Here is a 16,872-nt window from a genome sequence, read left to right on the forward strand (position 1 = left end):
ACATCAGACATGTTCTGATCTTTGGGCCTTTGCATGGGCAGATTCTTCTTTTAGGAATGCTCTTCACAAGCTATCCCTTCTTATCTCTTTCAAACTTTTGCTCCTTCTTACCTATCAATGAGGCCTATTGTATTTAAAATTAAAGCCACTGTCAACCTCCATACCTACTTTCTCCTTTCTAATTTAAAAAAAAACATTTATTTATTTATTTTGAGAGAGAAGGAGAGAGAGAGCACAGGAGGGACAGTGAGAGAGGGAGAGAAAGAATCCCAAGCAGTGCAGAGCCTGATGCGGGGCTCGGACTCACTGTGAGACCATGACCTGAGCCAAAACCAACAGTCAGATGCTTAACCGACTGAGCCACCCAGTCACCCTAGTCTTTTTCTAATTTTTTAAGCACTAATAACTTATTAGCTGATACTATATAATGTATTTATCATGATTATCATTTATGATAATAATTCTACCCTATTCCCATAGTAGAATGTAAGCTCTATTAGGACAGGGAGTTTAGTTTTGTTCACTGATCTATCTCCAGGGTATAGAACAGTGTCTAGCACATTGTAGACCATTAATGAATATTTGTTGACTACCTGAATCAATGTACCTGTCATTAGAAGATAATTTATATGCCTTTATTTTGATTGGAATGTAAGGTACTAATATCAAATGCTACCTTGGTCTCATTTCCATTATAATGATTAACGAGGATCTCTGAGTGATTTTCTGGCTCAACAGCAGCCAAAACTCAGATGGCTCCCTGCTGTATGAATCACAAATGGCTCTAAAAATGGAAGGAACTCCAGGAACCAGTCTTTAAAGAAACAAACCATGAAATGTAAAAACATGATGTAGGCCTGGAATGGCTGTGAGCCTGGGTGGGGACAGCCTAGAATATAGCCCACAGATGTGGTGAGTCAGATCCTGGACAGTGGGGAGAAAAATGCAGAAGCCTGTAGCAGAGAGCTAGCCAGCAGCTTCTCACTGTGGGCTGGTGTAATTACTCAGAGATAGGAGTCTTACAGTTGCATTGCAGAGACACCGAAACTTGGAATAGCAATGAGATAGGAACTGAATCTGGGGCTTCCCTCTCTGACTCCAAATGATCCCCAGTATCAGAAGCAGTCATGGGGTACCTGGTTGGCTTAGTCGGTTAAGCATCAACTTTGACTCAGGGCGTAGTCTCATGGTTTGTGAGTTCGAACCGCACATGGGACTCTCTTGCTGTCAGCATGGAACCTGCTGCGGATCTTCTGCCCCCCTCTCTCTCTACCCCTCCCCTACTAGTGCAAGCATTCAATTAAAAAAAGAAGTGGTCTGGAACTGGACTGCTTTCTGGCTACATTAGAAATAGGATGAGATTCTCTTTGAAGGAAAGCTTCCTCCAGTTTAGTCCACTGGACTCCCAGAAGTTAAGCAACAAACTCACAACATAGATAACCATATATTAAATGCCTTTATACCCTGAAGATTTGCAGATATTGAAATGTTTAGGTAGTGAATGCTAAGTAGCTCTGCATTAAATACTTAAGGAAATAAAGAATACACTTAAAAAGATGAATATACAATAAGAAACTTTCAGGAATGCAAAGACAGACTTTACTTTTTAAAAAGTAAAATATTTAGAAGTGAAAAATAGTTACTGACAGCAATAATGCAATATACAAGTAAAATAGTATGATAGACACTGTTGAAAGGCAATTAGTGAACAGGAAGATGTATCTGAAGTATTTATTTATAATGCTGCAATGAGAGGTTAGAGGATGGAAATCATTACAGAAAAATCAAAAGACATGGGGGATAAAATCAGAAAGTATAACCTATATCTACTTTGAAGTCCAAAGGATAATAATTGGGGAAAAGGAGAGGAAACATATTTTAAAAGGTGATGGCTGTGATATTCCAAGAAAATCGTGTATCCACGCATCTGGGGAGCATATTGCATTTCAAGGAGAGTAAATAAAAAGAAATCCATGCCTTAGAAATACAGTAGTGAAAGTGCAGAATACCAAAGCCAAAAGGATTTAAAAATATCCAGAGAGAAATAACAAATCACAAGCAAAAATAAAAACAAAAGACAATTAGGATGAAAAGACCTTTTTTTTTTTTGTATTATTTGAGGGAGAAAGAGAGAGAGAGTGTGAGTGAGAGAGAGGGGCAAAGGGAAAGAGAGAGAGAGAGAGAGAGGGAGAGAATATCTTAAACAGGTTCCATACTCAGCGTGTAGCCCTACGTGGGGCTCAATCCCATAACCCCAGAATCAAGATCTGGGGTCACATCACAAGTTGGACACCCAACAGCTGAGCCACCCAGGCACCCTGAAAGGATCTTCTCAACAGCAACCCTAGAACCCTGAAAATGGTATTCTAAATATATCAAAAAAAAAAGTTCTAAAAATATTGGCCGAAAATAAATGTCAGACTACAGTTTGAGTGTAGCAAAACAATTTTTCAAGGATGAAGATTAAGACATCGTATGGAACAAAAACTAAGGAAGAAAAAAACTCTGATAGAATATGTCATCTAGAGACCTGCTCTAAAAAACATACTTTATAAAGTAAAAAATGATCTCAGGAAGATGGTTTGTTATACATGGAGATATGCTAAACAAATAACACAATACGGCAAACATAAAATCTAAGTCCAAACAAAAAAAAGTCTCCATGAAACAGTGAATAGTAGAAACTAAGCAAAAGATAGAATCAAAATATTGGGCGTTAACAGTATATAAGTTACAGTGATTAAAACTAAAGCTGTCTTGGGGCACCTGGGTGGCTTATTCTGTTGAGTGTCTGACTCTTGACTTTGGCTCAGGTCATGATCTCAGGGTTGTGAGATCGAGCCCCATGTCAGGCTCTGCGCTGATAGGGTGAAGCCTGCTTGAGATTCTCTCTCTCTACCCTTCCCCCTCCCCAGTTCACTCTGTCTCCCAAAATAAATAAACATTAAAAAAAATCTAAAGCTGTCTTGAGGTCTTGTTTTCCTTGAGGGGTCAAAAGTGTTCAATACAGATTTATTCACTTATTTATTCACAAATACAGTGTTGCTATTTCATGGATAACCACTAAAGGAACAAAACTGAAATGTGTGAATTCAAAACAACAGGGAGAAAGAATGGAAAAAAAATACAATAAAACAACTTTAAAAAGTTTCACAAAGTGAAAATAAGAAACAGACCAAGTAGGAAAACAAGGTAAAATCCAAGGAACAAGTTTAAATGTATCAATAATCACAAAAAGCACAAACGGACTCAACTTGCTATTTATAGTATAGAAATGGTCAGATCAGATCAAAACTTGGCCAGATGCTGCTTATGGGAGGTAGAGCTGAAACATAAGCATAGAACAATTGAAAATGAAAAGCAGAAAAAGATAGATCAGTCAAATATACACATAGATACTGAAAAAATTCTGGTGTCTTCATATTAGTCTTAGTTAAAGGCTAAAAAAAAGGCATTTGCTGCCTGATGATAAAAGTTTCAACTTACCATGAAAATACAAAAACTGTAAATGTGTTTAATGGAATAGCCTCAAAATATACAGAGACATTTTTGATAAAGGCTAAAGGAGAGATTTTCAACAACGATCATAGAGGAATATTTCTTTTTTTTTTTTCAACGTTTATTTTTTTGGGGACAGAGAGAGACAGAGCATGAACGGAGGAGGGGCAGAAAGAGAGGGAGACACAGAATTGGAAACAGGCTCCAGGCTCTGAGCCATCAGCCCAGAGCCTGACGCGGGGCTCGAACTCACGGACCGCGAGATCGTGACCTGGCTGAAGTCGGACGCTTAACCGACTGCGCCACCCAGGCGCCCCCATAGAGGAATATTTCAATACATTCCTATCAGCTACTGAGAAATAAAGCAGAGAAAAAGATCAGCAAGCACATGGAAGTTTGAGCAGCACAGACGTCGAGTTTCATCTAATGCACGTATATAGAACTTTTTTTGTATTACTTGATTTTTTTTAGAGTTTTTTTGGTCAAATAGAAAATCCACATCTTCCTAATTAAAAAAAATGGTCTTATACTAGTCCATAAATCAAAGTTTAACAAAATTGAAAGGATAGTTTTATATACACCATATTCTCTTATCTCGGATCAATTAAGGTAAAAGTTATTATTATAAATCAATCAACAAATCTTCATATATTCAGAAATGAAAAAAAAGCATTTTAGAATAAGTCATAGGGCAAAGAAGAAATCATAATGTAAATTTTAAAAACACTTAGAACTAAATAAAATGAAAATATTACATATAAAAATTTGTGGTATCAGCAAAAGGGGAGCTTCAGTGGAAACTTATTGTTTTAGATGATTATATTAGAAAAGGACAAATGCTGAAAGTCATTGAGATAAATGTCCAACTTTAGGTTCTCCAAAGAAATAGAAATAAACCTAAAGAAAAGACATAGATAATGGCAGATAAATAATAATGAAAAAAAATAGACTAGATCAACAATGTGAGAAGTTGGTTTCTAAATGACTAAGAAAATATATAAATCTTAGATGAGATTGATACGATGAGAGAAACAGAGACAGAGGCAGAGAGAGAGAGAAAGACACAGATATCCACTGTTATGAAGTGGACAAATTCTTAGAGAATAACTTTCCAAACCTGGCTTCAGAAGCAATAGAGCCCTAATAGTCTAGTAACTATTTAAAAACATCTGCTGCAAATGAAACATATATCCGAGGTGATTTTATGAGTGATCAAATCAAATCATCAGAATTTCACAATTCACCATTTGCAATTCATTGTAAAAGACTGATTTAATCTCGCTATCAAAACCAGACAAAGAGATGAGATTTAAAGATATTACAGGGTCGTCTAGGTGGCTTACTTGGTTAAGTGACTGACTCCTGATTTTGGCTCAGGTCATGAACTCATGGTCATGTGATTGAGCCCCACTTGGGGCTCTGCACTGACTCACAGAGACTGCTTGGGATTCTCTCTCTCCCTCTCTCACCGTCCCTCCCTTGCTCTACTTTCTCTCTCAGAATAAAGCAATAAGAAAAAAAGAAATTTAAAAATATTGCAAATCTTTTAATTATTAAAATATACAAGTGTCCCATGCAGAACATTTACAATAAAAATCTAAAAGCTTATAAAAAGATAATAAATCTTGACCAATTTGAATTTGTTCCAAGAATCTAAGTACGAATTAATTTGGCAAATTCTACCATTTTCAATCACCACATTGATTAAAAGACTAAAATCATAAGATTATCTCAATCGATGTAAAAAAAAGCATGCGATTAAATTCAACATTCAATCATGATAAAAAATAAGCTTGCGATATAAACCAATTTTCTTAACCTGGTGATGTTTGCAAACATTATTCTAAATGGAAAATTATAAGAAGCATTCTTTTTAAAATTCAGACAAGACAAAGATATCTTTCACTGCTTTATTGTTTTTAGCATTGTTTTATAGCCTCATCAGTGTAATTAAACATAAATAAATTAAAACATAAGAATTTGAAATGAGAAAATACTGTCATTCTTTGAAAATGATTTGATTGTATTCATAAAACAACCAAGACTATACAGGCAAATAATTAGAACTGATAGAAGAATTTAGAAAGATAGTTGACTACATAAAAGTCAATTGCATGTCTGTATAGAAGTAACAAACATTTAGGGAAAAAAACATTTAAGGAAAAAGACACCATTTATAATGGCAACACAAACTATAAAATGTCTTAGGAATAAATCTAACATTTTGTAGGAGACTCTACAAAGTACAGTTACAATAGAAGCATATTTGAAGTGACTTAGTAAATGGAGAGGTAGAACAAAACAGGATGAGATGGGATGAGAATAGATGAGAGGATGTTTTTGAGTTAGAAAATTAAACAATCGCATAAATGAGTCTCCTGACGATGATATATAGGGACACCTGGGTGGCTCAATTGGTGAGCCTGGAGCCTGCATGGAATTCTGTGTCTCTCTCTCTGCCCCTTCCCTGCTTGTGTTCTCTCCCCGTCTCTCTCAGAAAGAAAGAAAGAAAGAAAGAAAGAAAGAAAGAAAGAAAGAAAGGAAGGAAGGAAGGAAGGAAGGAAGGAAGGAAGGAAGGAAGGAAGGAAGGAAGGAAGGAAGGAAGAAAGAAAGAAATAACATTTAAAAATGACATATGAATTCAGTACAATTCCAACAAAAGTTCAAATAGTTTTTGTGTGTGCGTATATATATTAAATCTGACAAACTGATTCTAATATTGATATGAAAGAGCCGAAGACCTAGAATAGCTAAGACAAATTCATACTTTGTGATTTAAGGAAGTAGTGGGGGAAATCTGAATTGGGAGGATTTTCTAACGACTTTGGAACCACATTTATCATATTGTACCCAGAAGTAGTAGTAAATAAGTTGTTTTAAATATTCAAAACATATCTGTTCAGTTTGCATTTTTTCTGTATGCTATTAAAGATAAAATTTTTTATTTTATTTTTTTTGAAAAATTTTTACCTCAAGTTAATCTTATGATATTAAATCATAATTGTTCATTCATACACACTGTTATCATTGGTCTATGCATGGTCTCTTATTTATTTCTTCTTTATTTACACATTAAAAAATGAGTAACTGTGAGCTCATTGCCCAATCTAAGAATTAAAACCTTAATTTAACATACAAAATTCAAACTAGAAATGCAGTAAAGTATATTCTTTGTAGTAAATATCTGTCATTATTGCTTGCTTGTCTTTGTCCTCTCTTCCAGAAAAGAGATGTAGAAATAGTTTTCCTTTCTGGAATCTTCATTCCTTGAGGTCCTAATCAGATTGTCAACTCAGATTGCCACCAATCCTGTCATTTCTGAGTTTGGAAGTTTGACTCAAGCCCAGCCAGTAAACTTTTCTTTCAAGGAATTTAAACTTGGAAAGAATCATCTAAGGACAGAAGGCCATCTTGATGGCAGGATTCAATACTGCCCACTATTTCCTGATCATGAGAGTTTCAGTCTTGGTTCCTACCTTCTTCCTAAGGTTTTGTGAGAAACTCAATAGCCTTCTAAGAAGTCAAGTTCTTTTCTTTCAGTTATCCTGAATCAATTTCAGTTGCTTGCTTGTCTGCTACCAAGAATTATAGCAACTACTCTTTGTATTGGATTTAATTGTCTACATAACTAATGACCCAGCTTCATAGATATGTGAATATCTGAGGGCTAAGTCTAGGCTCATCAAGCTTAGGTACAGTTCTATGACACAATACCCCACCAAGGAAATCTCCACACTATTGAAAAGTCCATTCATCTAACGTGAATCAACAAACACATCTTCAATCATCTTTTATCAATAAAATAAGGTGAAAGATGTATGAAAAAGACCCCTGTGCTATCTCTAAAAGAAAATAAAATCTACTTACATCAACCACAGTGCTATATTCCTATTTCTTGGGTAAAGATTTTGAGACATGTTCCATGAGGCCTCTGGCTCCTTGAGCCCCATATGTAACAGTTTTTTTGTTTTTTTGTTTTTTTTTCCCTTCTTACAGGAAACAGATGGGATTAACAGACTGGTACATTGTCTGGGCAAATGTAGTATGGTTTCCCTCTTTCCATAGATAGACTGCTGTCTGAAGCAAGGGAGACCATACAGTAATCTCAAAATTATATTTTAAAAACTCTCTGTTTAGAAATCATTCTTCTTCTCTTTGTATGCCTTTGTAAAGCAATCTGGAGAAACCTGCTCTTTTTTAACAGGGAACAAGGAAGCATGACTAGATGTCATCACTGCCAGCAGTTTTTGCAGGGAACAAAGTAATAGGTAATGGAGAAATTACAATACTTCCTTGCCTCATCCTTTGGGAAAGGTCAACTTGTTGTGTCTCAGAGACTTGCCTGTGGAAAGTAGACTAACCTTGTATCTACCCGAATCACTGGTAAAGCACGCTCGCTCTGGAATATTAGGCTACCTGGACAATTGAGGAATCCTACCTTCAGGAGAAAACTACCAACAGTGCATTCAGCACATATTCAGTGAATATAAATGATAGCAATTCCTTCCTAATTTAAAAAAAAATTTTTTTTTTCAACGTTTATTTATTTTTGGGACAGAGAGAGACAGAGCATGAACGGGGCAGGGGCAGAGAGAGAGGGAGACACAGAATCGGAAACAGGCTCCAGGCTCTGGGCCATCAGCCCAGAGCCTGACGCGGGGCTCGAACTCCTGGACCGCGAGATCGTGACCTGGCTGAAGTCGGACGCTTAACCGACTGCGCCACCCAGGCGCCCCAATTCCTTCCTAATTATATCCATTCAAATTAGTATCTTTGGTCATTAGCCACTCAACCAGTTATAAATCCTCTTTATGTTATCAATATCCTTCAACATTCCTTCATGTTGTTTTTAGGAATATAGATGATCCTTGGGGCACCTGGGTGGCTCAGTCAGTTAAGTGCCTGATTTCGGCTCAGGTCATGATCTCGTGGCTTGTAGGTTTGAGCCCTGCATGGGGCTTTGCACTTGCAGCTCAGAGCCTGGAGACTCAGATTCTCTCTCTCTCTCTCTCTCTCCTCCTCCTCCTCCACCTCCTCCTCCTCCTCCTCCTCCCATGCTCATGCTCTCTCTCTCTCAAAACTAAGTAGACATTAAAAAAAAGAATACAGATTATCCCTGATTTATAATGGTTTGACTTATATTTTTTTTTACTTCACAATGGTGCAAAAGCAATATCCATTCAGTAGAAACCATACTTGGAATTTTGATCTTTTCCTGGGCCAGTGATATGCAGTAGATCCTCTCCTACGATGATGGGCAGCCACAGGTCTCAGTCAGCCACGTGATCACAAAGTAAACAACTGATATACTTGCAACAATTCTGTACCCATATGACCATTCTGTTCTTCACTTTCAGTGCAGTATTCAATAAATTACATGAGATATTCAATACTTTATTATAAAATAGGCTTTGTATTAGATGATTTTATCCAACTGTAGGCCAATGTAAGTGTTCTGAGCACATACAAGGCAGGCTAGGCAAAGCTATCATGTTCCATAGGTTAGGTGTACTAAATGCATTTTTATATATATTTTTAAAGTTTGAGAGAGAGAGAGAGAGAGAGAGCACAAGCAGGGAAGGGGCAGAGAGAGAGAGAGGGAGACACAGAATCTGAAGCAGGCTCCAGACTCTGAGACGTCAGTTCAGAGTACAATGTGGGGCTCCAACCCACAAACCATGAGATAGTGAACTGACTCGAAGTCGGATGCTTAACTGACTGAGATACCTAGGCACCACTAAATGCATTTCTAACCTATGATATTTTCAACTCAGTATAGGTTTATTAGGATGTAAACCCATGGTAAATTGAGGAATATATGTATTAGTAAATATTTGTCTTGTTCAGATGCAGAAATGTCTATGAATTTTTTAATAGGGATGTTTAAGGGATAAATCAAATCATGTTGACCTAAATAAAGTCAATGAGGCCATGTTGACTCCTCTTGGTTATCAACTTCCTTTCAATATGATTACAAATCATCATTTTAATAACCTGGATTAAAATCAGTAATCACCTCTGGTGGATTTTTCAGGACTGCATTTATTTGTTTTATACTTCCCATTCTTGACAAATACTTATGGATAGATAGGATTTTTCCCATTCTCGACAAATACTTATGGATAGAACATCAACGGAAATTCCCTGATATCTTTTGTAAATTTCCTCAGTAATCTTTGTAGTTTGTGTCAAGAGTCTTACACTTATTTAAAATATTTACATGCTTACAGTTTTTTGTTTTTGGTTTTTTTGCAGTCCTCAACTGCTTCTTATCAATATTTGGTTTACTTTTTCAGAAAAAAAATCTTTACTGAGAAAGAGAAAATAAAAGGTTTTTTCTTTTTGTAATACATCAGTATTTTATCACTGGTCCAAAGTACTAAGCTTATCTATTGGAACATAGTTTAAAATGCCCTTTTACGTGTTCAATCTATTGCTATATAATTCCTTGTAACTCTGCCTTCTCTCATGATTATAATATCTGGTCATATTCCTTCTTGGAATTAGTGAGGATTTGAGGATGTGGTATTTCAGTCCTTCACATAAGACCCTTAACACAAGCTCTTCCCTTTTAGCCTGCTTTTATTGTGGACTTATTTCTAGGAGGAACTCCCTGCTTCTTTTCCTCCTTTTTGAAGAATCTGAGATAAAGCAATTGATAAGATGAGCTCAGTTCTCTTCCTGAACCACACATCTGTGAAAATTACTATGATAGACAGAACCTTATATGTGTATGTATATGTATATTTGTATACGTGTATATGTGTATAACACATTGAGTCTTACTTAATTGTATGTTTAGTCAAACTGTATACTTATGTGTGTGTCTATACATATTTATAATACATGGATTAATATGTATATGGACATATACACATCAGGATGTTATATATGCAAAACTTGCAAAAAAGAAGTTGGAGGAAACTGGTTAGATGACATTATACTTTCCATTCATATTGATGGTATAAAAAGGTCAGGCATTGGAAATTAGGGAAGAAATCTTGAAGGTTGCTTTGGAATGAGTTATTTTATGTGACTTATCTCCTTTTTTAGGGGAAAGGGATAGGAGGATACCTTCCTAGAGAATTGAACTTCCAAGGGACCACCTGGAGAATGTGATATGTGATCCTCTTCCCTTCCCCTAAACACATAGTTTGGGTGACAAAGTGAATTTTTATCTGTATCACCTTAAAGAATTCCAAAGCTTGAGGGGTGCCCAGGTGGTTCAGTTGGTTAAGCATCTGACTCTTGATTTCAGCTCAGGTCATGATCTTGTGTTTCTTGAGATTGAACCCTGCATTGGGCTCTGTGCTGACAGTGGGGAGTCTGCTTGGGATTCTCTATCTCTCTCTCTCTCTCTCTCTCTCTCTCTCTCCCCCTACTCTGCCCTTTCTCTCAAAAATAAATAAATAAACATTAAAAAAACCAGAATTCCAAAGCTTAACAATTGGCTAGGTGAGCCCATGGCAGCAGAGCATACGGCTGCATTTTGGCAAATCATAGAGCCCTCAAAATTTGTCAAAAGGAAGGAAGAGATGTGGACATGCGTGATGCAAAGTCCACACCTGGAAGTCTTAGATTCTGTCCAACAGACAGACAGAGGGGAGATGACACTCAGCTGAGGGAAGCTTCCAGTAGCCTCCTGATGCTCAGTGGCTATAAGAGGAGCCACAACTGGCTGGAATAGTGACACAACTGACCATGTCATGGGAATATAGGTGGGAAGTCTCCAGTCATGGGAGGTCTTCAAGGAACTCAGGATCATGCCAAGAGACAACGCTGAGCACCAGCCAAACCCAGAAAGACAAAGGATAACCAGTTCGACTCCAACCAGTCAAAACCACCTATAGGAATACAAAAATTTGTTTTATGATGGGGAGAAGCTTCTCCAATACAGGCATAGCTCTAAGATATCGCAGGTTTGGTTCCAGACCACCACAATGAAGCAAATATTGCAATAGAGTGAGCCAAATGAATTTTTTGGTTACCCAGTGCATATAAAAGTTATGTTTACACCATACTGGAGTCTATTAAGTGTGCAATAGCATTATATTTAAAAAAGAATGTAAAATACACCTTAATTAAAAATAACTTTATTGCTCAAAAATGCTAACCATCACCAGAGCTTTCAGTGAATTGCAATCTTTTTGATGGTGAAGGGTCTTGCCTCCTTGCTGTTGGCTGCTGACTGATCAGGGTGGTGGTTGCTGAAAGTGGGGGTGGCTGTGCTAAGACAACAATGAAAGTTGCTGCATTGACTTTTACTTTCACGAACAATTTCTCTGAGGCATGCAATGCTGTTGCATAGCACTTTACCCACAGCAGAAATTTTCAAAATTGAAATTAATCCTCTCAAATCCTGCTGCTTATGTAATATTCTGAATCCTCTGTTGTCATTTCCACCGTCTTCCCAGCATCTTCACTAGAAGTAGATTCCATCTCAAAAAAACATTTTTCTTTGCTCACCCATATGAAGCAACTCCTCATCCATTCAGGTTTAATCATGAGATTATAGCAATCCAGTCCCATCTTCAGGCTCCACTTCTAATTCTAGTTCTCTTGCTACTTCCACCACATCTTCAGCTACTTCCTCCACTGAAGTCTTAAATCCTTCAAAGCCATTCACAAGGGTTGGAATCAACTTCCAAACTCCTGTTCTTGTTGATATTTTGAACTTTTCCCATGAATCATGAATGTTCTACATGAGTGTTCTTCAGTTTATTTTGCCAAGATTCATCAGAGGAATCATTGTCTATGGCAGATATAGCCTTACAAAATACATTTCTTAAGTAACAAGTCTTGAAAATTGAAATTACTCCTTGACCTATGGGTTGCAGAATGGATATTGTATTAGCAGGCATGAAAACAACATCGATCTCGTTGTCTATCTTCATTGGAGCTCTTGGGTGACCAGGTGCACTGTGGATGGGCAGCCATATTTTGAAAGAAATCTCCCTTTCTGAGAAGAAGATCTCAACAGTGGGCATTGACTGTAAGTAAACCATGTTGTAAGCAGATGTGCTGTCATCCAAGTGTTGCTGTTCTCTTTATAGAGCACAGGAGGAGTAGATTCTGCATAATTCTCGAAAGCCTTAGGATTTTCAGAATGGTCAGTGTGCACTGGCTTCAACTTAAAGTCTCCAGCTGCATTAGCCCCTAACAACAGAGTCACCCTGCCCTTTGACGCTTTGAAGGAGGGCATTGACTTTTCCTGTCTAGCTATGAAATTCTTAGATGGCATGTTCTTCCAATAGAAGCCTGTTTCATCTACATTGAAAATTTATTGTTTATTGTAGCTACATTCATTGATTATCTGAGCTAGATCTTCTGGAACCCTTGCTGCAGCTTCTACATCAGCACTTTCTGCTTCAACTTGCACTCTTCTATTATGCAGATGGCTTCTTTCCTTAAACCTTATGAACAGACCATCTTTTCTTCTTCAGCTTCCTTACCTCTCCCAACCTTCATAGAATTAAAGAGAGTTAGGGTCTTTTTCTTGATTAGACTTTCACTTTAGGGAATATGGTGGCTGGTATGATCTTCTATTTAGACCACTAAAAGTTGTTCCATATCAGCAGTAAGGCTGTTTTCTCTTATCATACGTGTGTTCACTAGAGTAGTACTTTTAATTTTCCTCAAGGACTTTTCCTTTTCATTCACAACTTTAGCTAACTGGGTGATGCAAAAAGGCCTAGCTTTTAGCTTATTTTGGCTTTTGGTCTGCCTTCCTCACTAAGCTTAATCATTTCCAGTTTTTTGTGTGTAAAGTGAGAGATATTTGACTCTTTCTTTCACTTGAAAACGTAGAGGCCATTGTAGCATTACTAGTTGGCCTAATTTCAATGTTGTTGTGTCTTGGGGAAGAGAGAGGCTTTGGGAGAGGGAGACAGATGGGGGAAGATCTGGTTGGTGGAGCAGTCAGAAAATACACAACATGTATCTATTAAATTCACCATCCTATATGGGTGTGGTTCATGGTGCCCCAAAACATTTATAATAGCAACATCAAAGATCACTGTTCACTGATCACCATCACTAATATAATAATAGTGAAAAGTTAGAAATATTGTGAAATATTGAAAAAATGTGACCCAGAGACACGGGGTTGCCATAAACCTTCAGTTTGTGAGAAAAAAAAAAGCAATTATCTGTGAAGCATAATAAAGTGAAGCACAATAAAACATTGTATGCCTGTATAGGGAAGGAAAAGAAACAGATTGAATCCCACTTTATTATTTGTACATGGTCCTCCTGTGTTAGGCCCACATTGGGGGACAAGGGAAGATGTCACATGCACTAGAAAGTTTTGATTGTCACATAACAATGGGAAGTTGAAATATAGATTCAGGCCTATGATTTGCAACTTAGTGAGACTATAGGACTTCTAATTGCCTTCAAGTTATCACACTTCTGTGGGGTACATTTTCATCCAGCTGCCAAGGAAGAACTAGGCCAGTAAGAAATTTGTGAGAATGATGGTCAAAAAAATAAACTGCCATTGCTCTCTGAGTCATGTTTGTTATCCAGAAAACCACCAAGATAGGCTGCATCATGTGGATACTGTTATATGTCTAAATATCTGTTATTTTAACCATGTTTTAATAATACATTGTATTTATAATTGCCTAATGCTTTACCTAATTGTCTCATGAGTACTGTTTTCTATTCCCAGCTTTATTACTTCTCTTTGTAGACAAACCAAAATGATATTCAAGTCCTATATATTTTAACAAAGTCTTTCATCCAATGACCATTATTTCCTTTTGTCATTGACTTGTCCTCCTATCCATTTCCTTCTTCCAATTATCCACTTGTGTTTTGAACGGTGATTTTTTTTAAACTTTACAATCACTACTTAAGCTTCCATTATACACTTAAACTGTCTTACCTTGCATTAATGTATTCAACTGCTCTTCAGTGAAACACACACTTTTTGCTTAGCACTTTAATTTACTTAGAGATCAACAACTCTGTGATCCACCTGATTTAACATTATAATGGTTTTGTTTAGGAGTTAGACATAGGTATGGCAGGAAGTGTGGTAGGCATATGAGATGTATATTCTGATACTGATTGTCCATATCCAAACTGCAATTGCAGTTCCATTGTAGAAGGTGACTTTTCTGACTGCCTAATTTATCCTAGCTTATTATCATCTGCCAGAAAAGAAAAATATGCTAGGTGGCTTATTTGTTTATTTAAGAAGCATTCAGACTATTATTATTATTTTTTTTTATTTTTAGTTTGAGTATAGTTTACACACAATGATACATTTGTCTTGGGTGTACAATTTAGTGATTCAACTCCTCTAGATGTTACACTATGCTCATCACAGGTGTAGCTACCATCTGTCACCATACAACATCATTGACCATCTTCTCTATGCTATGCTTTTAAACGCAGAGTAGAACACTGAGGAGCATCCTTAAAAATTTGTGCTTTATGAAAAAATGGCATTTCTTCTAACTCAATGGTTCTTAAGGGGTTTGTGAGGTCTAACTTCTTTTCATGACAATACTAAACTATTAGCGGTTTTTATCCTCTTGTTCTCTCATTAGCGCACAGTAGTGATTTCCAAAGGCTAGTTGACATGGGATGACTCCATCACACAAATGGTTAATGGGATGGATGCTTGTGTTCTCCTGTTTTTCAATACTCATTTAAAATTTTAGTTTGGTAAATTTTGATAGATGTTAACCACATAAAATAAAGCTTATTGGGATCCATAGACCAAAGAGATTAAGAACCTCTATTCTAAACTGTTTTTTTAATATTTACTTATTTATTTTGAGAGGGAGATAGAGAGCAAGCAAGGGAGGGGCAGAAAGAAAAGGAGACAGAATCCCAAGTAGGCTCTGCACTGTCAGTGTAGAGCCCAATGAGGGGCTTGAATCCACAATCTGTGAGATCATGACCTGAGCCGAAATCCAGAGTCAGATGCTTAACTGAGTGAGCCATCCATGCATCTCTTTTAAATATTTAATATATAAGTGATTATACAATAAAAAAATGGAGTAAAACTGGTCTAAAGGAATATATATATGTAATTTTTAGAGTTCTAGTATATATATATATACACACACACACACAAACATATGATATATATATATATACATATATATGTATATACATATAGTACTTAGAAATTCTGAGGATAGCTTTTTTATTATCTTATTCTTGTAGTTTGATATGGCACAAAGCATTTGGAAAATCTTAATTTCCTTGATAATCACTTAACCAAAAAGGTCAGAGCCACACTTTTGATGATTTAGTGTCCTGAAATAAATATTTTTGAAGAATCATTATTTTGTATATTAAGTTAACTGGATATGGATTTACTTTTAAATTATTTAGTCCAATGTCAACATAATTCAATTAAAACTAACTAACTAACTAACTAACTAATAGCATAGTCCAGAGGAAGCTAATGAAAGGTGTAATTATTGGGTATATAATGTTGCAAATTAGTCATATAAGATAAATTCATCTTTTCTAGTTACTATGAGAATATTTATTGAGAAGTATTATCCCTCATTTTTCATTTTCATAAAAACTATAATGCATTTATTGAGGTGGAGCTTTTCTCTATTAATCTGTTGTGTAGAAAGCAGTCAGGAGAAAATAAAACAAAACAAAACAACAGACATCAATAACTAGGGCAGCCTACAAGGTAGAGGATGCCTATATTTCTTTAAGACAAATCAACATTTATTGAAATATTTAAAATTATATGAAACAACAAAAAGAAAACATTCTTTTAAGGTTTGTATATGCAGGATAGAAAAAAAATAAGGATGGCTAGCCCAGTGGTTGAGAGTGATTCATAAAGAGAAAAATTAAAACTAAAAATAATCCTCTTAAGTTCTTGCACTATGGAAAATAGGAAGACATCCTAATTAGTGACTGGAGAAACATTAGGCAGTTAGAAGTTTAGAGGTATAATTAGGAAAGTTATACAAAGAGTCTACTCAATATTGATTGAGTCACACACATTATCATTGACCAAGGCAAAGAAATGAATAATACATTATTTAGATGACAAAGGGGTGTTAATGCCCAGGAAAGGAGCTTTTAAAAAATTTAACAACTTCGTTAGATTGTCCAAGATTACAATCCCTTGAAAATAAGAATACTGATAATAAAAACAAATGAGGAAGGAAACACACTACATCAAGTATGAAAAATATAAAAAAAAAGGGAGACGAATCTCTGGGAGGTAAAAAATAAACCTCTAATGAAGAACAATGAATGAAAGCAGACCTCACAATGAAGCTGTAAGACAGTTATATGTGTTGGCAATTTGGATATATTTATGCCATTGCTATAAGTTATTTTCCTTTCTATCTGATCTCAAGATCTATGATAGGAAAATTA

The 16,872-nt window shown here is 36.2% G+C and overlaps 1 protein-coding gene across 3 annotated transcripts in view; it reads right to left on the reverse strand.

Annotated features, from left to right (window-relative positions):
* Positions 1-16,872, reverse strand: part of GALNTL6 (polypeptide N-acetylgalactosaminyltransferase like 6) — a 1,206,818-nt gene that overhangs the window by 326,668 nt on the left and 863,278 nt on the right. The gene's annotated exons all lie outside the window — the stretch shown is intronic.

The sequence above is a fragment of the Leopardus geoffroyi genome, chromosome B1 (assembly GCF_018350155.1).
Source record: "Leopardus geoffroyi isolate Oge1 chromosome B1, O.geoffroyi_Oge1_pat1.0, whole genome shotgun sequence".
Lineage (NCBI taxonomy): Eukaryota > Metazoa > Chordata > Mammalia > Carnivora > Felidae > Leopardus > Leopardus geoffroyi.